Below are 23,534 nucleotides of genomic sequence, written 5' to 3' on the forward strand. Positions count from 1 at the left end.
TAGCTCAGTCGAAAGAGCGTTGGACTTTTAATCCAACGGTCAAGGGTTTCAGTCCCTTATGGGCGAAGTTTTCAAAAGTGCTTCTTCCATTTTTATTTGAACTAGCATTTTAGAATTGTGTTTTGCAAAAAGGGAAACAAACACAATCCAATTAAGTCTGTTCGAAAACGAACTCGGGAATGGAGCAGAGCCCTGCTAGCTCAGTCGGTAGAGAGTTGTACTTTTAATCCAACGGTCAAGGGTTCGAGTCCCTTGTGGGGCGATGATTGCAGAATTTCTTTTTCAAATTTTTTTGAACTAGAACTGAAGAATTTATTTTTGTAAAAAGTGAAACAAACACAATCCAATTAAGTCTAGTTCGAAAACGAAGTCGGGAATGAAGCAGAGCCCTGCTAGCTCAGTCGGTAAAGCGTTGGACTTTTAATCCAACGGTCAAGGGTTTCAGTCCCTTATGGGCGAAGTTTTCAAAAGTGCTTCTTCCATTTTTATTTGAACTAGCATTTTAGAATTGTGTTTTGCAAAAAGGGAAACAAACACAATCCAATTAAGTCTAGTTCGAAAACGAACTCGGGAATGAAGTAGAGACCTGCTAGCTCAGTCGAAAGAGCGTTGGACTTTTAATCCAACGGTCAAGGGTTTGAGTACCTTGTGGGGCGATGATTGCACAATTTCTTTTTCAAATTTTTTTGAATTAGAACTGAAGAATTTATTTTTGTAAAAAGTGAGACAAACACAATCCAATTAAGTCTAGTTCGAAAACGAACTCGGGAATGAAGCAGAGCCCTGCTAGCTCAGTCGGTAAAGCGTTGGACTTTTAATCCAACGGTCAAGGCTTCGAGTACCTTGTGGGGCGATGGTTGCAGAATTTCTTTTTCAAATTTTATTTGAACTAGAACTGTAGAATAAATTTTTGTAAAAAGGGAATTAAACACAATCTAATTAAGTCTAGCTCGAAAGCGATTTTGAGCTTGGAAGCTATGAAAAACCAGAAATTTGCCTGGTTTGTCACAGAAAAAAAAACAAAGTAAATTCTGGGAAGTTGTTTTGAGCCTGCCGAGTCAGTAAAGAGTTGGGCTTTTAATCCAACAATCAAGGGTTTGAGTCCGTTGTGGGTGAAGATTTTGAAATAGTTTTTTTTTATTTTTTGTTCGGATTGTCATTTTTTGTTAAAATTGAAAAAAAAGCACAATCTAAATAAGTCTAGCTCGAAAGCGTTCCTGAGTAAAATTTATAAGCTCGGGAATGAAGAAGAGACCTGCTAGCTCAGTCGAAAGAGCGTTGGACTTTTAATCCATCGGTCAAGGGTTTGAGTCCCTTATGGGCGAAGTTTTCAAAAGTGCTTCTTCCATTTTTCTTTGAACTTGAATTTTAGAATTGTGTTTTGCAAAAAGGGAAACAAACACAATCCAATTAAGTCTAGCTCGAAACCAATTTTGAACTTGGAAGCTATGAAAAACCAGAAATTTGCCTTGTTTGTCACAAAAAAAATTCTGGAAAATTGTTTTGAACTCGCCGATTCAGTAGAGAGTTGAGCTTTTAATCCAACAATCAAGGGTTTGATTCCGTTGTGAGCAAGATTTTAAAATAATTTTTTCAATTTTCGTTCGAAAATTTTTTGTAAAAATTGAAAAAAAGCACAATCTAAATAAGTCTAGCTCGAAAGCGTTACTGAGTAAAATTTATAAGCTAGGGAGTGAAGTAGAGACCTGCTAGCTCAGTCGGAAGAGCGTTGGACTTTTAATCCATCGGTCAAGGGTTGGAGTCCCTTGTGGGTGAAGTTTTCAAAAATGCTTCTCCCATTTTTATTTGAACTAGAATTTTAGAATTGTGTTTAGCAAAAATGGAAACAAACACAATCCAATTAAGTCTAGCTCGAAAGCGATTTTGAGCTTGGAAGCTATGAAAAACCAGAAATTTGCCTTGTTTGTCACAAAAAAAAACAAAATAAATACTGGGAAGTTTTTTTGAGCTTGCCGAGTCAGTAGATAGTTGGGCTTTTAATCCAACAACCAAGGGTCCGAGTCCGTTGTGAGTGGAAATTTTAAAATAAGTTTTTTAATTTTTGTTCGAAAGTTTTTTCTGTAAAAACTGAAAAAAAAACACAATCTTAATAAGTCTAGCTCGAAAGCGTTTTTGAGTTTAAAATCTATAAGCTCGGGAATAAAGGAGAGCTCTGCTAGCTCAGTCGGTAGAGCGTTGGACTTTTAATCCAACGGTCAAGGGTTCGAGTCCCTTGTGGGTGAAGATTTTGAAATAATTTTTTTTATTTTTTGTTTGAAATTTCATTTTTTGTTAAAATTGAAAAAAAAGCACAATCTAAATAAGTCTAGCTCGAAAGCGTTCCTGAGTAAAATTTATAAGCTCGGGAATGAAGTAGAGACCTGCTAGCTCAGTCGAAAGAGCGTTGGACTTTTAATTCAACGGTCAAGGGTTTGAGTCCCTTATGGGCGAAGTTTTCAAAAGTGCTTCTTCCATTTTTATTTGAACTAGAATTTTAGAATTGTGTTTTGCAAAAAGGGAAACAAACACAATCCAATTAAGTCTAGCACGAAAGCAATTTTGAACTTGGAAGCTATGAAAAACCAGAAATTTGCCTTGTTTGTCACAAAAAAAATTCTGGAAAGTTGTTTTGAACTCGCCGATTCAGTAGAGAGTTGAGCTTTTAATCCAACAATCAAGGGTTTGATTCCGTTGTGAGTAAGATTTTAAAATAATTTTTTCAATTTTCGTTCGAAAATTTTTTGTAAAAATCGAAAAAAAAGCACAATCTAAATAAGTCTAGCTCGAAAGCGTTACTGAGTAAAATTTATAAGCTAGGGAGTGAAGTAGAGACCTGCTAGCTCAGTCGGAAGAGCGTTGGACTTTCAATCCAACGGTCAAGGGTTTGAGTCCCTTGTGGGTGAAGTTTTCAAAAATGCTTCTTCCATTTTTATTTGAACTAGAATTTTAGAATTGTGTTTTGCAAAAAGGGAAACAAACTCAATCCAATTAAGTCTAGCTCGAAAGTGATTTTGAGCTTGGAAGCTATGAAAAACCAGAAATTTGCCTGGTTTGTCACAGAAAAAAAAACAAAGTAAATTCTGGGAAGTTGTTTTGAGCCTGCCGAGTCAGTAAAGAGTTGGGCTTTTAATCTAACAATCAAGGGTTTGAGTCCGTTGTGGGTGAAGATTTTGAAATAGTTTTTTTTTATTTTTTGTTCGGATTGTCATTTTTTGTTAAAATTGAAAAAAAAGCACAATCTAAATAAGTCTAGCTCGAAAGCGTTCCTGAGTAAAATTTATAAGCTCGGGAATGAAGAAGAGACCTGCTAGCTCAGTCGAAAGAGCGTTGGACTTTTAATCCATCGGTCAAGGGTTTGAGTCCCTTATGGGCGAAGTTTTCAAAAGTGCTTCTTCCATTTTTCTTTGAACTTGAATTTTAGAATTGTGTTTTGCAAAAAGGGAAACAAACACAATCCAATTAAGTCTAGCTCGAAACCAATTTTGAACTTGGAAGCTATGAAAAACCAGAAATTTGCCTTGTTTGTCACAAAAAAAATTCTGGAAAATTGTTTTGAACTCGCCGATTCAGTAGAGAGTTGAGCTTTTAATCCAACAATCAAGGGTTTGATTCCGTTGTGAGCAAGATTTTAAAATAATTTTTTCAATTTTCGTTCGAAAATTTTTTGTAAAAATTGAAAAAAAGCACAATCTAAATAAGTCTAGCTCGAAAGCGTTACTGAGTAAAATTTATAAGCTAGGGAGTGAAGTAGAGACCTGCTAGCTCAGTCGGAAGAGCGTTGGACTTTTAATCCATCGGTCAAGGGTTGGAGTCCCTTGTGGGTGAAGTTTTCAAAAATGCTTCTCCCATTTTTATTTGAACTAGAATTTTAGAATTGTGTTTAGCAAAAATGGAAACAAACACAATCCAATTAAGTCTAGCTCGAAAGTGATTTTGAGCTTGGAAGCTATGAAAAACCAGAAATTTGCCTTGTTTGTCACAAAAAAAAACAAAATAAATACTGGGAAGTTTTTTTGAGCTTGCCGAGTCAGTAGATAGTTGGGCTTTTAATCCAACAACCAAGGGTCCGAGTCCGTTGTGAGTGGAAATTTTAAAATAAGTTTTTTAATTTTTGTTCGAAAGTTTTTTCTGTAAAAACTGAAAAAAAAACACAATCTTAATAAGTCTAGCTCGAAAGCGTTTTTGAGTTTAAAATCTATAAGCTCGGGAATAAAGGAGAGCTCTGCTAGCTCAGTCGGTAGAGCGTTGGACTTTTAATCCAACGGTCAAGGGTTCGAGTCCCTTGTGGGTGAAGATTTTGAAATAATTTTTTTTTATTTTTTGTTTGAAATTTCATTTTTTGTTAAAATTGAAAAAAAAGCACAATCTAAATAAGTCTAGCTCGAAAGCGTTCCTGAGTAAAATTTATAAGCTCGGGAATGAAGTAGAGACCTGCTAGCTCAGTCGAAAGAGCGTTGGACTTTTAATTCAACGGTCAAGGGTTTGAGTCCCTTATGGGCGAAGTTTTCAAAAGTGCTTCTTCCATTTTTATTTGAACTAGAATTTTAGAATTGTGTTTTGCAAAAAGGGAAACAAACACAATCCAATTAAGTCTAGCACGAAAGCAATTTTGAACTTGGAAGCTATGAAAAACCAGAAATTTGCCTTGTTTGTCACAAAAAAAATTCTGGAAAGTTGTTTTGAACTCGCCGATTCAGTAGAGAGTTGAGCTTTTAATCCAACAATCAAGGGTTTGATTCCGTTGTGAGTAAGATTTTAAAATAATTTTTTCAATTTTCGTTCGAAAATTTTTTGTAAAAATTGAAAAAAAAGCACAATCTAAATAAGTCTAGCTCGAAAGCGTTACTGAGTAAAATTTATAAGCTAGGGAGTGAAGTAGAGACCTGCTAGCTCAGTCGGAAGAGCGTTGGACTTTCAATCCAACGGTCAAGGGTTTGAGTCCCTTGTGGGTGAAGTTTTCAAAAATGCTTCTTCCATTTTTATTTGAACTAGAATTTTAGAATTGTGTTTTGCAAAAAGGGAAACAAACTCAATCCAATTAAGTCTAGCTCGAAAGTGATTTTGAGCTTGGAAGCTATGAAAAACCAGAAATTTGCCTTTTTTGTCACAAAGGGACGAAATAATTACTGGAAATTTGTTTTGAACTCGCCTAGTCAGTAGAGAGTTGGGCTTTAACCCAACAATCAAGGGTTTGAGTCCGTTGTAAGATTAAAAAAAAAAATTCAATTTTCGTTTGAAATTTTTTTTGTAAAAATTGAAAAAAAAGCACAATCGAAATAAGTCTAGCTCGAAAGCGTTCCTAAGTAAATTTTATAAGCTCGGTAAAGAAGTAGAGACCTGCTAGCTCAGTCGGAAGAGCGTTGCACTTTTAATCCAACGGTCAAGGGTTCGAGTCCCTTGTGGGTGAAGTTTTCAAAAATGCTTCTTCCATTTTTATTTGAACTAGATTTTTAGAATTGTGTTTTGCAAAAAGGGAAACAAACACAATCCAATTAAGTCTAGCTCGAAAGCGATTTTGAGCATGGAAGCTATGAAAAACCAGAAACTTGCCTTGTTTGTCACAATAAAAATCTGGAAAGTTGTTTTGAACTCGCCGATTCAGTAGAGAGTTGAGCTTTTAATCCAACAATCAAGGGTTTGAGTCCGTTGTGAGTGAAAATTTTAAATTAAGTTTTTAAATTTTGTTGGAAAGTTTTTTTTGTAAAAATTGAAGAAAAAAAACAATCTTAATATTAAGTCTAGCTCGAAAGCGTTTTTGAGTTTAAAATCTATAAGCTCGTGAATGAAGCAGAGCCCTGCTAGTTCAGTCTACAGAGCGTTGGACTTTTAATCCAACGGTCAATGGTTCGAGTCCCTGATGGGGCGGTGGATGCAAAATTTCTTTTTCAATTTTTATTTGAACTAGAACTGTAGAATTGATTTTTGTAAAAAGTGAAACAAACACAATCCAATTAAGTTTAGTTCGAAAACGATTTTCAGCTTGGAAGCTATGAAAAACCAGAAATTTGCCTTGTTTGTCACAAAAAAAAATTCTGGAAAGTTGTTTTGAACTCGCCGATTCAGTAGAGAATTGAGCTTTTAATGCAACAATCAAGGGTTCGAGTCCGTTGTGAATGAAGATTTTAAATTAAGTTTTTAAATTTTGTTCGAAAGTTTTTTTTTTGTAAAAACTGAAAAAAAAAAATTTTAATAATAAGTCTAGCTCGAAAGAGTTTTTGAGTTTAAAATCTATAAGCTCGTTAATAAAGCAGAGCCCTGCTAGCGCAGTGGGTATAGCGCTGGACTTTTAATCCAACGGTCAAGGGTTCGAGTCCCTTGTGGGGCGATGATTGCAGAATTTCTTTTTCAAATTTTTTTGATCTAGAACTGTAGAATTAATTTTTGTAAAAAGTGAAACAAACACAATCCAATTAAGTCTAGTTCGAAAACGATTTTCAGCTTGGAAGCTATGAAAAACCAGAAATTTGCCTTGTTTGTCACAAAAAAAAATTCTGGAAAGTTGTTTTGAACTCGCCGATTCAGTAGAGAGTTGAGCTTTTAATCCAACAACCAAGGGTTCGAGTCCGTTGTGAGTGAAGATATTAAATTAAGTTTTTAAATTTTGTTGGAAAGTTTTTTTTTGTAAAAACTGAAAAAAAAACAATCTTAATAATAAGTATAGCTCGAAAGCGTTTTTGAGTTTAAAATCTATAAGCTCGTGAATGAAGCAGAGCGCTGCTAGCTCAGTCGGTAGAGCGTTGGCCTTTTAATCTAACGGTCAAGGGTTCGAGTCCCTTGTGGGGAGATGTTTGCAGAATTTCTTTTTCAAATTTTATTTGAACTAGAATTTTAGAATTGTGTTTTGCAAAAAGGGAAACAAACACAATCCAATTAAGTCTAGCTCGAAAACGATTTTCAGCTTAGAAGCTATGAAAAACCAGAAATTTGCCTTGTTTGTCACAAAAAAATCTGGAAAGTTGTTATGAATTCGCCGAGTCATTAGAGAGTTGAGCTTTTAATCCAACAATCAAGGGTTTGATTCCGTTGTGAGTAAGATTTTAAAATAAATTTTTCAATTTTCGTTCGAAAATTTTTTGTAAAAATTGAAAAAAAAGCACCATCTAAATAAGTCTAGCTTGAAAGCGTTACTGATTAAAATCTATAAGCTCGTGAATGAAATAGAGCCCTGCTAGCTCAGTCGGCAGAGCGTTGGACTATTAATCCAACGGTCAATGGTTCGAGTCACTGCTGGGGCGGTGGATGCAAAATTTCTTTTTCAATTTTTATTTGAACTAGAACTGAAAAATTGATTTTTGTAAAAAGTGAAACAAACACAATCCAATTAAGTCCAGTTCGAAAACGATTTTCAGCTTGGAAGCTATGAAAAACCAGAAATTTTTTTTGTTTGTCACAAAAAAATTCTGGAAAGTTGTTTTGAATTCGCCGATTCAGTAGAGAGTTGAGCTTTTAATCCAACAATCAAGGGTTCGAGTCCGCTGTGAGTGAAGAATTTAAATTAAGTTTTTAAATTTTGTTCGAAAGTTTTTTTTTGTAAAACCTGAAAAAAAAACAATCTTAATAATAAGTCTAGCTCGAAAGCGTTTTTGAGTTTAAAATCTATAAGCTCGTGAATGAAGCAGAGCTCTGCTAGCTCAGTCGGTAGAACGTTGGACTTTTAATCCAACGGTCAAGGATTCGAGTCCCTTGTGGGGCGATGATTGCAGAATTTCTTTTTCAAATTTTTTTGAACTAGAACAGAAGAATTAATTTTTGTAAAAAGTGAAACAAACACAATCCAATTAAGTCTAGTTCGAAAAGGAACTCGGGAATGAAGCAGAGCCCTGCTAGCTCAGTAGGTAGAGCGTTGGACTTTTAATCCAACGGTCGAGGGTTCGAGTCCCTTGTGGGGCGATGTTTGCAGAATTTCTTTTTCAAATTTCATTTGAACTAGAACTGTAGAATAAATTTTTGTAAAAAGTGAAACAAACACAATCCAATTAAGTCTAGCTCGAAAACGATTTTCAGCTTAGAAGCTATGAAAAACCAGAAATTTGCCTTGTTTGTCACAAAAAATTCTGGAAAGTTGTTTTGAATTCGCCGAGTCATTAGAGAGTTGGGCTTTTAATCCAACAATCAAGGGCTCGAGTCCGTTGTGGGTGAAAATTTTAAAATAAGTTTTTTTTTTAGTTTTTGTTCGAAATTTTATTTTTTTTGTAAAAACCGAAAGAAAAACACAATCTAAGTAAGTCTAGCTCGAAAGTGTTTTTGAGTTTAAAAGCTATAAACTTGGGAAAGAAGTAGTAGAGCCTTGCGGTCAAGAGGTCAAATAAAAATGATTTTTGTAAAAAGTGAAACAAACACAATCTAATGAAGTCTAGCTCTAAAGCGATTTTGAGCAAAAAAGCTATGAAAAATCAGAAATTTGCCTTGTTTGTCAAAAAAAAATTCTGGAAATTTGTTTTGAACTCGCCGATTCAGTAGGGAGTTGAGCTTTTAATCCAACAACCAAGGGTTCGAGTCCGTTGTGAGTGAAGATATTAAATTAAGTTTTTAAATTTTGTTGGAAAGTTTTTTTTTGTAAAAACTGAAAAAAAACAATCTTAATAATAAGTATAGCTCGAAAGCGTTTTTGAGTTTAAAATCTATAAGCTCGTGAATGAAGCAGAGCCCTGCTAACTCAGTCGGCAGAGCGTTGGACTGTGAATCCAACGGTCAAGGGTTCGAGTCCCTTGTGGGGCGATGTTTGCAGAATTTCTTTTTCAAATTTTTTTGAACTAGAACAGAAGTATTAATTTTTGTAAAAAGTGAAACAAACACAATCCAATTAAGTTTAGTTCGAAAACGAACTCGGGAATGAAGCAGATCCCTGCTAGCTCAGTCGGTAGAGCGTTGGACTTTTAATCCAACGGTCAAGGGTTCGAGTCCCTTGTGGGGCGATGTTTGCAGAATTTCTTTTTCAAATTTTATTTGAACTAGAACTGTAGAATAAATTTTTGTAAAAAGTGAAACAAACACAATCCAATTAAGTCTAGCTCGAAAACGATTTTCAGCTTAGAAGCTATGAAAAACCAGAAATTTGCCTTGTTTGTCACAAAAAATTCTGGAAAGTTGTTTTGAATTCGCCGAGTAATTAGAGAGTTGGGCTTTTAATCCAACAGTCAAGGGTTCGAGTCCGTTGTGGGTGAAAATTTTAAAATAAGTTTTTTTTTTAGTTTTTGTTCGAAATTTTATTTTTTTTGTAAAAACCGAAAGAAAAACACAATCTAAGTAAGTCTAGCTCGAAAGTGTTTTTGAGTTTAAAAGCTATAAACTTGGGAAAGAAGTAGTAGAGCCTTGCGGTCAAGAGGTCAAATAAAAATGATTTTTGTAAAAAGTGAAACAAACACAATCTAATGAAGTCTAGCTCTAAAGCGATTTTGAGCAAAAAAGCTATGAAAAATCAGAAATTTGCCTTGTTTGTCAAAAAAAAATTCTGGAAATTTGTTTTGAACTCGCCGATTCAGTAGAGAGTTGAGCTTTTAATCCAACAACCAAGGGTTCGAGTCCGTTGTGAGTGAAGATATTAAATTAAGTTTTTAAATTTTGTTGGAAAGTTTTTTTTTGTAAAAACTGAAAAAAAACAATCTTAATAATAAGTATAGCTCGAAAGCGTTTTTGAGTTTAAAATCTATAAGCTCGTGAATGAAGCAGAGCCCTGCTAACTCAGTCGGTAGAGCGTTGGACTTTTAATCCAACGGTCAAGGGTTCGAGTCCCTTGTGGGGCGATGATTGCAGAATTTCTTTTTCAAATTTTTTTGAACTAGAACAGAAGAATTAATTTTTGTAAAAAGTGAAACAAACACAATCCAATTAAGTCTAGTTCGAAAACGAACTCGGGAATGAAGCAGAGCCCTGCTAGCTCAGTAGGTAGAGCGTTGGACTTTTAATCCAACGGTCGAGGGTTCGAGTCCCTTGTGGGGCGATGTTTGCAGAATTTCTTTTTCAAATTTCATTTGAACTAGAACTGTAGAATAAATTTTTGTAAAAAGTGAAACAAACACAATCCAATTAAGTCTAGCTCGAAAACGATTTTCAGCTTAGAAGCTATGAAAAACCAGAAATTTGCCTTGTTTGTCACAAAAAATTCTGGAAAGTTGTTTTGAATTCGCCGAGTCATTAGAGAGTTGGGCTTTTAATCCAACAATCAAGGGCTCGAGTCCGTTGTGGGTGAAAATTTTAAAATAAGTTTTTTTTTTAGTTTTTGTTCGAAATTTTATTTTTTTTGTAAAAACCGAAAGAAAAACACAATCTAAGTAAGTCTAGCTCGAAAGTGTTTTTGAGTTTAAAAGCTATAAACTTGGGAAAGAAGTAGTAGAGCCTTGCGGTCAAGAGGTCAAATAAAAATGATTTTTGTAAAAAGTGAAACAAACACAATCTAATGAAGTCTAGCTCTAAAGCGATTTTGAGCAAAAAAGCTATGAAAAATCAGAAATTTGCCTTGTTTGTCAAAAAAAAATTCTGGAAATTTGTTTTGAACTCGCCGATTCAGTAGGGAGTTGAGCTTTTAATCCAACAACCAAGGGTTCGAGTCCGTTGTGAGTGAAGATATTAAATTAAGTTTTTAAATTTTGTTGGAAAGTTTTTTTTTTGTAAAAACTGAAAAAAAACAATCTTAATAATAAGTATAGCTCGAAAGCGTTTTTGAGTTTAAAATCTATAAGCTCGTGAATGAAGCAGAGCCCTGCTATCTCAGTCGGCAGAGCGTTGGACTGTGAATCCAACGGTCAAGGGTTCGAGTCCCTTGTGGGGCGATGTTTGCAGAATTTCTTTTTCAAATTTTTTTGAACTAGAACAGAAGTATTAATTTTTGTAAAAAGTGAAACAAACACAATCCAATTAAGTTTAGTTCGAAAACGAACTCGGGAATGAAGCAGATCCCTGCTAGCTCAGTCGGTAGAGCGTTGGACTTTTAATCCAACGGTCAAGGGTTCGAGTCCCTTGTGGGGCGATGTTTGCAGAATTTCTTTTTCAAATTTTATTTGAACTAGAACTGTAGAATAAATTTTTGTAAAAAGTGAAACAAACACAATCCAATTAAGTCTAGCTCGAAAACGATTTTCAGCTTAGAAGCTATGAAAAACCAGAAATTTGCCTTGTTTGTCACAAAAAATTCTGGAAAGTTGTTTTGAATTCGCCGAGTAATTAGAGAGTTGGGCTTTTAATCCAACAGTCAAGGGTTCGAGTCCGTTGTGGGTGAAAATTTTAAAATAAGTTTTTTTTTTAGTTTTTGTTCGAAATTTTATTTTTTTTGTAAAAACCGAAAGAAAAACACAATCTAAGTAAGTCTAGCTCGAAAGTGTTTTTGAGTTTAAAAGCTATAAACTTGGGAAAGAAGTAGTAGAGCCTTGCGGTCAAGAGGTCAAATAAAAATGATTTTTGTAAAAAGTGAAACAAACACAATCTAATGAAGTCTAGCTCTAAAGCGATTTTGAGCAAAAAAGCTATGAAAAATCAGAAATTTGCCTTGTTTGTCAAAAAAAAATTCTGGAAATTTGTTTTGAACTCGCCGATTCAGTAGAGAGTTGAGCTTTTAATCCAACAACCAAGGGTTCGAGTCCGTTGTGAGTGAAGATATTAAATTAAGTTTTTAAATTTTGTTGGAAAGTTTTTTTTTTGTAAAAACTGAAAAAAAACAATCTTAATAATAAGTATAGCTCGAAAGCGTTTTTGAGTTTAAAATCTATAAGCTCGTGAATGAAGCAGAGCCCTGCTAACTCAGTCGGCAGAGCGTTGGACTGTGAATCCAACGGTCAAGGGTTCGAGTCCCTTGTGGGGCGATGTTTGCAGAATTTCTTTTTCAAATTTTTTTGAACTAGAACAGAAGTATTAATTTTTGTAAAAAGTGAAACAAACACAATCCAATTAAGTTTAGTTCGAAAACGAACTCGGGAATGAAGCAGATCCCTGCTAGCTCAGTCGGTAGAGCGTTGGACTTTTAATCCAACGGTCAAGGGTTCGAGTCCCTTGTGGGGCGATGTTTGCAGAATTTCTTTTTCAAATTTTATTTGAACTAGAACTGTAGAATAAATTTTTGTAAAAAGTGAAACAAACACAATCCAATTAAGTCTAGCTCGAAAACGATTTTCAGCTTAGAAGCTATGAAAAACCAGAAATTTGCCTTGTTTGTCACAAAAAATTCTGGAAAGTTGTTTTGAATTCGCCGAGTAATTAGAGAGTTGGGCTTTTAATCCAACAGTCAAGGGTTCGAGTCCGTTGTGGGTGAAAATTTTAAAATAAGTTTTTTTTTTAGTTTTTGTTCGAAATTTTATTTTTTTTGTAAAAACCGAAAGAAAAACACAATCTAAGTAAGTCTAGCTTGAAAGCGTTTTTGAGTTTAAAAGCTATAAACTTGGGAAAGAAGTAGTAGAGCCTTGCGGTCAAGAGGTCAAAAAAAAATGATTTTTGTAAAAAGTGAAACAAACACAATCTAATGAAGTCTAGCTCTAAAGCGATTTTGAGCAAAAAAGCCATGAAAAATCAGAAATTTGCCTTGTTTGTCAAAAAAAAAAATTCTAGAAAGTTGTTTTGAACTCGCCGATTCAGTAGAGAGTTGAGCTTTTAATCCAACAATCAAGGGTTTGAGTCCGTTGTGAGTGAAGATTTTAAAGTAATTTTTTTTAATTTTGTTCGAAAGTTTTTTTTGTAAAAATTGAAGAAAAAAAACAATCTTAATAATAAGTCTAGCTCGAAAGCGTTTTTGAGTTTAAAATCTATAAGCTCGTGAATGAAGCAGAGCCCTGCTAGCTCAGTCGGTAAAGCGTTGGACTTTTAATCCAACGGTCAAGGGTTTGAGTCCCTTGTGGGGAGATGATTGCAGAATTTCTTTTTCAAATTTTTTTGAACCAGAACTGTAGAATTAATTTTTGTAAAAAGTGAAACAAACACAATCCAATTAGGTCTAGTTCGAAAACGAACTCGGCAATGAAGCAGAGGCCTGCTAGCTCAGTCGGTAGAGCGTTGGACTTTTAATCCAACGGTCAAGGGTTCGAGTCCCTTGTGTGGCGATGTTTGCAGAATTTCTATTTCAAATTTTATTTGAACTAGAACTATAGAATAAATTTTTGTAAAAAGTGAAACAAACACAATCCAATTTAATCTAGCTCGAAAACGATTTTCAGCTTGGAAGCTATGAAAAACCAGAAATTTGCCTTGTTTGTCACAAAAAAATCTGGAAAGTTGTTATGAATTCGCCGAGTCATTAGAGAGTTGAGCTTTTAATCCAACAATCAAGGGTTTGATTCCGTTGTGAGTAAGATTTTAAAATAAATTTTTCAATTTTCGTTCGAAAATTTTTTGTAAAAATTGAAAAAAAAAGCACCATCTAAATAAGTCTAGCTTGAAAGCGTTACTGAGTAAAATCTATAAGCTCGTGAATGAAATAGAGCCCTGCTAGCTCAGTCGGCAGAGCGTTGGACTTTTAATCCAACGGTCAATGGTTCGAGGCACTGTTGGGGCGGTGGATGCAAAATTTTTTTTTCAATTTTTATTTAAACTAGAACTGTAGAATTGATTTTTGTAAAAAGTGAAACAAACACAATCCAATTAAGTCCAGTTCGAAAACGATTTTCAGCTTGGAAGCTATGAAAAACCAGAAATTTTCCTTGTTTGTCACAAAAAAATTCTGGAAAGTTGTTTTGAACTCGCCGATTCAGTAGAGAGTTGGTTGAGCTTTTAATCCAACAATCAAGGGTTTGAGTCCGTTGTGAGCGAAGAATTTAAATTAAGTTTTTAAATTTTGTTCGAAAGTTTTTTTTGTAAAACCTGAAAAAAAAACAATCTTAATAATAAGTCTAGCTCGAAAGCGTTTTTGAGTTTAAAATCTATAAGCTCGTGAATGAAGCAGAGCTCTGCTAGCTCAGTCGGTAGAACGTTGGACTTTTAATCCAACGGTCAAGGGTTCGAGTCCCTTGTGGGGCGATGATTGCAGAATTTTATTTTTCAAATTTTTTTGAACTAGAACAGAAGAATTAATTTTTGTAAAAAGTGAAACAAACACAATCCAATTAAGTCTAGTTCGAAAACGAACTCGGGAATGAAGCAGAGCCCTGCTAGCTCAGTCGGTAGAGCGTTGGACTTTTAATCCAACGGTCAAGGGTTCGAGTCCCTTGTGGGGCGATGTTTGCAGAATTTCTTTTTCAAATTTTATTTGAACTAGAACTGTAGAATAAATTTTTGTAAAAAGTGAAACAAACACAATCCAATTAAGTCTAGCTCGAAAACGATTTTCAGCTTAGAAGCTATGAAAAACCAGAAATTTGCCTTGTTTGTCACAAAAAATTCTGGAAAGTTGTTTTGAATTCGCCGAGTCATTAGAGAGTTGGGCTTTTAATCCAACAGTCAAGGGTTCGAGTCCGTTGTGGGTGAAAATTTTAAAATAAGTTTTTTTTTTAGTTTTTGTTCAAAATTTTATTTTTTTTTGTAAAAACCGAAAGAAAAACACAATCTAAGTAAGTCTAGCTCGAAAGCGTTTTTGAGTTTAAAAGCTATAAACTTGGGAAAGAAGTAGTAGAGCCTTGCGTTCAAGAGGTCAAATAAAAATGATTTTTGTAAAAAGTGAAACAAACACAATCTAATGAAGTCTAGCTCTAAAGCGATTTTGAGCAAAAAAAGCTATGAAAAATTAGAAATTTGCCTTTTTTGTCAAAAAAAAAAATTCTGGAAAGTTGTTTTGAACTCGCCGATTCAGTAGAGAGTTGAGCTTTTAATCCAACAACCAAGGGTTCGAGTCCGTTGTGAGTGAAGACATTGAATTAAGTTTTTAAATTTTGTTGGAAAGTTTTTTTTTTGTAAAAACTGAAAAAAAACAATCTTAATAATAAGTATAGCTCGAAAGCGTTTTTGAGTTTAAAATCTATAAGCTCGTGAATGAAGCAGAGCCCTGCTAGCTCAGTCGGCAGAGCGTTGGACTGTTAATCCCACGGTCAAGGGTTCGAGTCCCTGTTGGGGCGGTGGATGCAAAATTTCTTTTTCAATTTTTATTTTAACTAGAACTGTAGAATTGATTTTTGTAAAAAGTGAAACAAACACAATCCAATTAAGTCTAGTTCGAAAACGAACTCGGGAGTGAAGCAGAGCCCTGCTAGCTCAGTCGGTAGAGCGTTGGAATTTTAATCCAACGGTCAAGGGTTCGAGTCCCTTGTGGGGCGATGTTTGCAGAATTTCTTTTTCAAATTTTATTTGAACTAGAACTGTAGAATAAATTTTTGTAAAAAGTGAAACAAACACAATCCAATTAAGTCTAGCTCGAAAACGATTTTCAGCTTAGAAGCTATGAAAAACCAGAAATTTGCCTTGTTTGTCACAAAAAATTCTGGAAAGTTGTTTTGAATTCGCCGAGTCATTAGAGAGTTGGGCTTTTAATCCAACAGTCAAGGGTTCGAGTCCGTTGTGGGTGAACATTTTAAAATAAGTTTTTTTTTTAGTTTTTGTTCGAAATTTTATTTTTTTTGTAAAAACCGAAAGAAAAACACAATCTAAGTAAGTCTAGCTCGAAAGCGTTTTTGAGTTTAAAAGCTATAAACTTGGGAAAGAAGTAGTAGAGCCTTGCGGTCAAGAGGTCAAATAAAAATGATTTTTGTAAAAAGTGAAACAAACACAATCTAATGAAGTCTAGCTCTAAAGCGATTTTGAGCAAAAAAAGCTATGAAAAATTAGAAATTTGCCTTTTTTGTCAAAAAAAAAATTCTGGAAAGTTGTTTTGAACTCGCCGATTCAGTAGAGAGTTGAGCTTTTAATCCAACAACCAAGGGTTCGAGTCCGTTGTGAGTGAAGACATTGAATTAAGTTTTTAAATTTTGTTGGAAAGTTTTTTTTTTGTAAAAACTGAAAAAAAACAATCTTAATAATAAGTATAGCTCGAAAGCGTTTTTGAGTTTAAAATCTATAAGCTCGTGAATGAAGCAGAGACCTGCTAGCTCAGTCGACAGAGCGTTGGACTGTTAATCCAACGGTCAAGTGTTCGAGTCCCTGTTGGGGCGGTGGATGCAAAATTTCTTTTTCAATTTTTATTTTAACTAGAACTGTAGAATTGATTTTTGTAAAAAGTGAAACAAACACAATCCAATTAAGTCTAGCTCGAAAACGATTTTCAGCTTGGAAGCTATGAAAAACCAGAAATTTGCTTTGTTTGTCACAAAAAAATTCTGGAAAGTTGTTTTGAACTCGCCGATTCAGTAGAGAGTTGAGCTTTTAATCCAACAACCAAGGGTTCGAGTCCGTTGTGAGTGAAGATATTAAATTAAGTTTTTAAATTTTGTTGGAAAGTTTTTTTTTGTGAAAACTGAAAAAAAACAATCTTAATAATAAGTATAGCTCGAAAGCGTTTTTGAGTTTAAAATCTATAAGCTCGTGAATGAAGCAGGGCCCTGCTAGCTCAGTCGGCAGAGCGTTGGACTATGAATCCAACGGTCAAGGGTTCGAGTCCCTGTTGGGGCGGCGGATGCAAAATTTCTTTTTCAATTTTTATTTTAACTAGAACTGTAGAATTGATTTTTGTAAAAAGTGAAAACACAATCCAATTAAGTCTAGCTCGAAAACGATTTTCAGCTTGGAAGCTCTGAAAAACCAGAAAATTGCCTTGTTTGTCACAAAAAAATTCTGGAAAGTTGTTTTGAACTCGCCGATTCAGTAGAGAGTTGAGCTTTTAATCCAACAACCAAGGGTTCGAGTCCGTTGTGAGTGAAGATATTAAATTAAGTTTTTAAATTTTGTTGGAAAGTTTTTTTTGTAAAAACTGAAAAAAAAGAAAACAATCTTAATAATAAGTATAGCTCGAAAGCGTTTTTGAGTTTAAAATCTATAAGCTCGTGAATGAAGCAGAGCCCTGCTAGCTCAGTCGGCAGAGCGTTGGACTGTGAATCCAACGGTCCGAGTCCCTGTTGGGGCGGTGGATGCAAAATTTCTTTTTCAATTTTTATTTTAACTAGAACTGTAGAATTGATTTTTGTAAAAAGTGAAACAAACACAATCCAATTAAGTCTAGCTCGAAAACGATTTTCAGCTTGGAAGCTATGAAAAACCAGAAATTTGCCTTGTTTGTCACAAAAAATTTCTGGAAAGTTGTTTTGAACTCGCCGATTCAGTAGAGAGTTGAGCTTTTAATCCAACAATCAAGGGTTCGAGTCCGTTGTGAGTGAACATTTTAAAGCAAGTTTTTTAATTTTGTTCGAAAGTTTTTTTTGTAAAAACAAAAAAAAATCAATCATAATAATAAGTCTAGCTCGAAAGCGTTTTTGAGTTTAAAATCTATAAGCTCGTGAATGAAGCAGAGCCCTGCTAGCTCAGTCGGTAAAGCGTTGGACTTCTAATCCAACGGTTAAGGGTTTGAGTCCCTTGTGGGGCGATGATTGCAGAATTTCTTTTTCAAATTTTTTTGAACTAGAACTGTAGAATTAATTTTTGTAAAAAAAGAAACAAACACAATCCAATTAGGTCTAGTTCGAAAACGAACTCGGCAATGAAGCAGAGCCCTGCTAGCTCAGTCGGTAGAGCGTTGCACTTGTAATCCAACGGTCAAGGGTTCGAGTCCCTTGTGGGGCGATGTTTGCAGAATATCTATTTCAAATTTTATTTGAACTAGAACTGTAGAATAAATTTTTGTAAAAAATGAAACACACAATCCAATTTAATCTAGCTCGAAAACGATTTTCAGCTTGGAAACTATGAAAAACCAGAAATTTGCCTTGTTTGCCACCAAAAAAAAATAATAATTACTGGGAAGTTGTTTTGAGCTTGCCGAGTCAGTAGAGAGTTGGGCTTTTAATCCAACAATCAAGGGTTGATGTCCGTTGTGGGTGAATAGTTCAGAATTGCTTCTTCCATTTTTATTTGAACTAGAATTTTAGAATTGTGTTTTGTAAAATGGGACACAAACAATCTAATTAAGTCTAGTTCGGAAGCGATTTTGAGCTTGGAAGCTATGAGAAACCAGAAATTTGCCTTGTTTGTCACAAAAAAACTCTGGAAAGTTGTTTTGAACTCGCTGATTCAGTAGAGAGTTGAGCTTTTAATCCAACAATCAAGGGTTCGAGTCCGTTGTGAGTGAAGATTTTAAATTAAGTTTTTAAATTTTGTTCGAAAGTTTTTTTTTGTAAAAACTGAAAAAAACAATCTTAATAATAAGTCTAGCTCGAAAGCGTTTTTGAGTTTAAAAGCTATAAGCTCTTGAATGATGCAGAGCTCTGCTAGCTGAGTCGGCAGAGCGTTGGACTGTTAATCCAATGTTCAAGGGTTCGAGTCCCTGTTGGGGCGGTGGTTGTAAAATTTCTTTTTCAATTTTTTTTCCAACTAGAACTGTAGAATTGATTTTTGTAAAAAGTGAAACAAACACAATCCAATTAAGTCTAGCTCGAAAACGATTTTCAGCTTGGAAGCTATGAAAAACCAGAAATTTGCCTTGTTTGTCACAAAAAAAAATCTGGAAAGTTGTTTTGAACTCGCCGATTCAGTAGAGAGTTGAGCTTTTAATCCAACAATCAAGGGTTCGAGTCCGTTGTGAGTGAATGTTTTAAATTAAGTTTTTAAATTTTGTTCGAAAGTTTTTTTTCTGTAAAAACTGAAAAAAAACAATCTTAATAATAACTCTAGCTCGAAAGCGTTTTTGAGTTCAAAATCTATAAGCTCGTGAATGAAGCAGAGCCCTGCTAGCGCAGTCGATAGAGCGGTGGACGTTTAATCCAACGGTCAAGGGTTCGAGTCCCTTGTGGGGGAGATGATTGCAGAATTTCTTTTTCAAATTTTATTTGAACTAGAACTGTAGAATTAATTTTTGTAAAAAGTGAAACAAACACAATCCAATTAGGTCTAGTTCGAAAACGAACTCGGCAATGAAGCAGAGCCCTGCTAGCTCAGTCGGTAGAGCGTTGGACTTTTAATCCAACGGTCAAGGGTACGAGTCCCTTGTGGGGCGATGTTTGCAGAATTTCATTTTTCAAATTTTTTTGAACTAGAACAGAAGAATTAATTTTTGTAAAAGTGAAACAAACACAATCCAATTAAGTCTAGTTCGAAAACGAACTCGGGAATGAAGCAGAGCCCTGCTAGCTCAGTCGGTAGAGCGTTGGACTTTTAATCCAACGGTCAAGGGTTCGAGTCCCTTGTGGGGCGATGTTTGCAGAATTTTTTTTTCAAATTTTATTTGAACTAGAACTGTAGAATAAATTTTTGTAAAAAGTGAAACAAACATAATCCAATTAAGTCTAGCTCGAAAACGATTTTCAGCTTAGAAGCTATGAAAAACCAGAAATTTGCCTTGTTTGTCACAAAAAATTCTGGAAAGTTGTTTTGAATTCGCCGAGTCATTAGAGAGTTGGGCTTTTAATCAAGGGTTCGAGTCCGTTGTGGGTGAAAATTTTAAAATAAGTTTTTTTTTTAGTTTTTGTTCGAAATTTTATTTTTTTTGTAAAAACCGAAAGAAAAACACAATCTAAGTCAGTCTAGCTCGAAAGCGTTTTTGAGTTTAAAAGCTATAAACTTGGGAAAGAAGTAGTAGAGCCTTGCGGTCAAGAGGTCAAATAAAAATGATTTTTTTTTAAAAAGTGAAAGAAACACAATCTAATGAAGTCTAGCTCTAAAGCGATTTTGAGCAAAAAAGCTATGAAAAATCAGAAATTTGCCTTGTTTGTCAAAAAAAAAATTCTGGAAAGTTGTTTTGAACTCGCCGATTCAGTAGAGAGTTGAGCTTTTAATCCAACAACCAAGGGTTGAGTCCGTTGTGAGTGAAGACATTAAATTAAGTTTTTAAATTTTGTTGGAAAGTTTTTTTTTTGTAAAAACTGAAAAAAAAACAATCTTAATAATAAGTATAGCTCGAAAGCGTTTTTGAGTTTAAAATCTATAAGCTCGTAAATGAAGCAGAGCCCTGCTAGCTCAGTCGGCAGAGCGTTGGACTGTGAATCCAACGGTCAAGGGTTCGAGTCCCTGTTGGGGCGGTGGATGCAAAATTTCTTTTTCAATTTTTATTTTAACTAGAACTGTAGAATTGATTTTTGTAAAAAGTGAAAACACAATCCAATTAAGTCTAGCTCGAAAACGATTTTCAGCTTGGAAGCTATGAAAAACCAGAAATTTGCCTTGTTTGTCACAAAAAAATTCTGGAAAGTTGTTTTGAACTCGCCGATTCAGTAGAGAGTTGAGCTTTTAATCCAACAACCAAGGGTTCGAGTCCGTTGTGAGTGAAGATATTAAATTAAGTTTTTAAATTTTGTTGGAAAGTTTTTTTTTGTAAAAACTGAAAAAAAAAAACAATCCTAATAATAAGTATAGCTCGAAAGCGTTTTTGAGTTTAAAATCTATAAGCTCGTGAATGAAGCAGAGCCCTGCTAGCTCAGTCGGCAGAGCGTTGGACTGTGAATCCAACGGTCCGAGTCCCTGTTGGGGCGGTGGATGCAAAATTTCTTTTTCAATTTTTATTTTAACTAGAACTGTAGAATTGATTTTTGTAAAAAGTGAAACAAACACAATCCAATTAAGTCTAGCTCGAAAACGATTTTCAGCTTGGAAGCTATGAAAAACCAGAAATTTGCCTTGTTTGTCACAAAAAAAATTCTGGAAAGTTGTTTTGAACTCGCCGATTCAGTAGAGAGTTGAGCTTTTAATCCAACAATCAAGGGTTCGAGTCCGTTGTGAGTGAAGATTTTAAAGTAAGTTTTTTTAATTTTGTTCGAAAGTTTTTTGTAAAAACTGAAAAAAAAATCAATCTTAATAATAAGTCTAGCTCGAAAGCGTTTTTGAGTTTAAAATCTATAAGCTCGTGAATGAAGCAGAGCCCTGCTAGCGCAGTCGGTAAAGCGTTGGACTTTTAATCCAACGGTCAAGGTATGAGTCCCTTGTGGGGCGATGATTGCAGAATTTCTTTTTCAAATTTTTTTGAACTAGAACTGTAGAATTAATTTTTGTAAAAAGTGAAACAAACACAATCCAATTAGGTCTAGTTCGAAAACGAACTCGGCAATGAAGCAGAGCCCTGCTAGCTCAGTCGGTAGAGCGTTGGACTTTTAATCCAACGGTCAAGGGTTCGAGTCCCTTGTGGGGCGATGTTTGCAGAATTTCTATTTCAAATTTTATTTGAACTAGAACTGTAGAATAATTTTTCGTAAAAAATGAAACAAACACAATCCAATTTAATCTAGCTCGAAAACGATTTTCAGCTTGGAAGCTATGAAAAACCAGAAATTTGCCTTGTTTGCCACCAAAAAAAAATAATAATTACTGGGAAGTTGTTTTGAGCTTGCCGAGTCAGTAGATAGTTGGGCTTTTAATCCAACAATCAAGGGTTGGTGTCCGTTGTGGGTGAATAGTTCAGAATTGCTTCTTCCATTTTCATTTGAACTTGAATTTTAGAATTGTGTTTTGTAAAATGGGACACAAACAATCTAATTAAGTCTAGTTCGGAAGCGATTTTGAGCTTGGAAGCTATGAAAAACCAGAAATTTGCCTTGTTTGTCACAAAAAAACTCTGGAAAGTTGTTTTGAACTCGCTGATCCAGTAGAGAGTTGAGCTTTTAATCCAACAATCAAGGGTTCGAGTCCGCTGTGAGTGAATGTTTTAAATTAAGTTTTTAAATTTTGTTCGAAAGTTTTTTTCTGTAAAAACTGAAAAAAAAACAATCTTAATAATAACTCTAGCTCGAAAGCGTTTTTGAGTTCAAAATCTATAAGCTCGTGAATGAAGCAGAGCCCTGCTAGCTCAGTCGATAGAGAGGTGGACTTCTAATCCAACGGTCAAGGGTTCGAGGTCTTTGTGGGGAGATGATTGCAGAATTTCTTTTTCAAATTTTATTTGAACTAGAACTGTAGAATTAATTTTTGTAAAAAGTGAAACAAACACAATCCAATTAGGTCTAGTTCGAAAACGAACTCGGCAATGAAGCAGAGCCCTGCTAGCTCAGTCGGTAGAGCGTTGGACTTTTAATCCAACGGTCAAGGGTTCGAGTCCCTTGTGGGGCGATGTTTGCAGAATTTCTTTTTTCAAATTTTTTTGAACTAGAACAGAAGAATTAATTTTTGTAAAAAGTGAAACAAACACAATCCAATTAAGTCTAGTTCGAAAACGAACTCGGGAATGAAGCAGAGCCCTGCTAGCTCAGTCGGTAGAGCGTTGGACTTTTAATCCAACGGTCAAGGGTTCGAGTCCCTTGTGGGGCGATGTTTGCAGAATTTCTTTTTCAAATTTTATTTGAACTAGAACTGTAGGATAAATTTTTGTAAAAAGTGAAACAAACACAATCCAATTAAGTCTAGCTCGAAAACGATTTTCAGCTTAGAAGCTATGAAAAACCAGAAGTTTGCCTTGTTTGTCACAAAAAATTCTGGAAAGTTGTTTTGAATTCGCCGAGTCATTAGAGAGTTGGGCTTTTAATCCAACAGTCAAGGGTTCGAGTCCGTTGTGGGTGAAAATTTTAAAATAAGTTTTTTTTTTTTAGTTTTTGTTCGAAATTTTGTTTTTTTTTTTGTAAAAACCGAAAGAAAAACACAATCTAAGTAAGTCTAGCTCGAAAGCGTTTTTGAGTTTAAAAGCTATAAACTTGGGAAAGAAGTAGTAGAGCCTTGCGGTCAAGAGGTCAAATAAAAATGATTTTTGTAAAAAGTGAAACAAAGACAATCTAATGAAGTCTAGCTCTAAAGCGATTTTGAGCAAAAAAGCTATGAAAAATCAGAATTTTGCCTTGTTTGTCAAAAAAAAAATTCTGGAAAGTTGTTTTGAACTCGCCGATTCAGTAGAGAGTTGAGCTTTTAATCCAACAACCAAGGGTTCGAGTCCGTTGTGAGTGAAGACATTAAATTAAGTTTTTAAATTTTGTTGGAAAGTTTTTTTTTTGTAAAAACTGAAAAAAAAACAATCTTAATAATAAGTATAGCTCGAAAGCGTTTTTGAGTTTAAAATCTATAAGCTCGTGAATGAAGCAGAGCCCTGCTAGCTCAGTCGGCAGAGCGTTGGACTGTTAATCCAACGGTCAAGGGTTCGAGTCCCTGTTGGGGCGGTGGATGCAAAATTTCTTTTTCAATTTTTATTTTAACTAGAACTGTAGAATTGATTTTTGTAAAAAGTGAAACAAACACAATCCAATTAAGTCTAGCTCGAAAACGATTTTCAGCTTGGAAGCTATGAAAAACCAGAAATTTGCCTTGTTTGTCACAAAAAAATTCTGGAAAGTTGTTTTGAACTCGCCAATTCAGTAGAGAGTTGAGCTTTTAATCCAACAACCAAGGGTTCGAGTCCGTTGTGAGTGAAGATATTAAATTAAGTTTTTAAATTTTGTTGGAAAGTTTTTTTTTGTAAAAACTGAAAAAAAACAATCTTAATAATAAGTATAGCTCGAAAGCGTTTTTGAGTTTAAAATCTATAAGCTCGTGAATGTAGCAGAGCCCTGCTAGCTCAGTCAGCAGAGCGTTGGACTGTGAATCCAACGGTCAAGGGTTCGAGTCCCTGTTGGGGCGGTGGATGCAAAATTTCTTTTTCAATTTTTATTTTAACTAGAACTGTAGAATTGATTTTTCTAAAAAGTGAAAACACAATC

General features: G+C 34.7%; 1 protein-coding gene and 27 non-coding genes across 29 annotated transcripts in view; all 28 read left to right on the plus strand.

Moving 5' to 3' along the window:
• LOC134852162 (tetratricopeptide repeat protein 17-like) overlaps window positions 1-23,534 on the plus strand; it is a 154,706-nt gene that overhangs the window by 49,342 nt on the left and 81,830 nt on the right. The window lies entirely within an intron of this gene.
• Window positions 2,831-2,903, plus strand: Trnae-uuc (transfer RNA glutamic acid (anticodon UUC)). Its single transcript has one exon. It is a non-coding gene; the product is annotated as a tRNA-Glu (tRNA).
• Trnae-uuc (transfer RNA glutamic acid (anticodon UUC)) lies at window positions 4,881-4,953 on the plus strand. Its single transcript has one exon. It is a non-coding gene; the product is annotated as a tRNA-Glu (tRNA).
• Window positions 7,818-7,890, plus strand: Trnak-uuu (transfer RNA lysine (anticodon UUU)). The gene has a single exon. It is a non-coding gene; the product is annotated as a tRNA-Lys (tRNA).
• Window positions 8,646-8,718, plus strand: Trnah-gug (transfer RNA histidin (anticodon GUG)). Its single transcript has one exon. It is a non-coding gene; the product is annotated as a tRNA-His (tRNA).
• On the plus strand, window positions 8,843-8,915 carry Trnak-uuu (transfer RNA lysine (anticodon UUU)). The gene has a single exon. It is a non-coding gene; the product is annotated as a tRNA-Lys (tRNA).
• Trnak-uuu (transfer RNA lysine (anticodon UUU)) lies at window positions 9,671-9,743 on the plus strand. Its single transcript has one exon. It is a non-coding gene; the product is annotated as a tRNA-Lys (tRNA).
• On the plus strand, window positions 9,868-9,940 carry Trnak-uuu (transfer RNA lysine (anticodon UUU)). The gene has a single exon. It is a non-coding gene; the product is annotated as a tRNA-Lys (tRNA).
• Trnah-gug (transfer RNA histidin (anticodon GUG)) lies at window positions 10,697-10,769 on the plus strand. Its single transcript has one exon. It is a non-coding gene; the product is annotated as a tRNA-His (tRNA).
• On the plus strand, window positions 10,894-10,966 carry Trnak-uuu (transfer RNA lysine (anticodon UUU)). Its single transcript has one exon. It is a non-coding gene; the product is annotated as a tRNA-Lys (tRNA).
• On the plus strand, window positions 11,723-11,795 carry Trnah-gug (transfer RNA histidin (anticodon GUG)). Its single transcript has one exon. It is a non-coding gene; the product is annotated as a tRNA-His (tRNA).
• Window positions 11,920-11,992, plus strand: Trnak-uuu (transfer RNA lysine (anticodon UUU)). The gene has a single exon. It is a non-coding gene; the product is annotated as a tRNA-Lys (tRNA).
• Window positions 12,950-13,022, plus strand: Trnak-uuu (transfer RNA lysine (anticodon UUU)). Its single transcript has one exon. It is a non-coding gene; the product is annotated as a tRNA-Lys (tRNA).
• On the plus strand, window positions 13,863-13,935 carry Trnak-uuu (transfer RNA lysine (anticodon UUU)). Its single transcript has one exon. It is a non-coding gene; the product is annotated as a tRNA-Lys (tRNA).
• Window positions 14,061-14,133, plus strand: Trnak-uuu (transfer RNA lysine (anticodon UUU)). The gene has a single exon. It is a non-coding gene; the product is annotated as a tRNA-Lys (tRNA).
• On the plus strand, window positions 14,894-14,966 carry Trnan-guu (transfer RNA asparagine (anticodon GUU)). Its single transcript has one exon. It is a non-coding gene; the product is annotated as a tRNA-Asn (tRNA).
• On the plus strand, window positions 15,092-15,164 carry Trnak-uuu (transfer RNA lysine (anticodon UUU)). The gene has a single exon. It is a non-coding gene; the product is annotated as a tRNA-Lys (tRNA).
• Trnah-aug (transfer RNA histidin (anticodon AUG)) lies at window positions 16,380-16,452 on the plus strand. Its single transcript has one exon. It is a non-coding gene; the product is annotated as a tRNA-His (tRNA).
• Window positions 17,287-17,359, plus strand: Trnar-ucu (transfer RNA arginine (anticodon UCU)). Its single transcript has one exon. It is a non-coding gene; the product is annotated as a tRNA-Arg (tRNA).
• Trnat-ugu (transfer RNA threonine (anticodon UGU)) lies at window positions 17,484-17,556 on the plus strand. The gene has a single exon. It is a non-coding gene; the product is annotated as a tRNA-Thr (tRNA).
• Trnak-uuu (transfer RNA lysine (anticodon UUU)) lies at window positions 18,853-18,925 on the plus strand. Its single transcript has one exon. It is a non-coding gene; the product is annotated as a tRNA-Lys (tRNA).
• Trnak-uuu (transfer RNA lysine (anticodon UUU)) lies at window positions 19,050-19,122 on the plus strand. Its single transcript has one exon. It is a non-coding gene; the product is annotated as a tRNA-Lys (tRNA).
• Trnah-gug (transfer RNA histidin (anticodon GUG)) lies at window positions 19,874-19,946 on the plus strand. Its single transcript has one exon. It is a non-coding gene; the product is annotated as a tRNA-His (tRNA).
• Window positions 20,978-21,050, plus strand: Trnak-uuu (transfer RNA lysine (anticodon UUU)). Its single transcript has one exon. It is a non-coding gene; the product is annotated as a tRNA-Lys (tRNA).
• Window positions 21,891-21,963, plus strand: Trnak-uuu (transfer RNA lysine (anticodon UUU)). Its single transcript has one exon. It is a non-coding gene; the product is annotated as a tRNA-Lys (tRNA).
• On the plus strand, window positions 22,089-22,161 carry Trnak-uuu (transfer RNA lysine (anticodon UUU)). Its single transcript has one exon. It is a non-coding gene; the product is annotated as a tRNA-Lys (tRNA).
• Window positions 22,925-22,997, plus strand: Trnan-guu (transfer RNA asparagine (anticodon GUU)). The gene has a single exon. It is a non-coding gene; the product is annotated as a tRNA-Asn (tRNA).
• On the plus strand, window positions 23,382-23,454 carry Trnah-gug (transfer RNA histidin (anticodon GUG)). Its single transcript has one exon. It is a non-coding gene; the product is annotated as a tRNA-His (tRNA).

The sequence above is a fragment of the Symsagittifera roscoffensis genome, chromosome 7 (assembly GCF_963678635.1).
Source record: "Symsagittifera roscoffensis chromosome 7, txSymRosc1.1, whole genome shotgun sequence".
Lineage (NCBI taxonomy): Eukaryota > Metazoa > Xenacoelomorpha > Acoela > Convolutidae > Symsagittifera > Symsagittifera roscoffensis.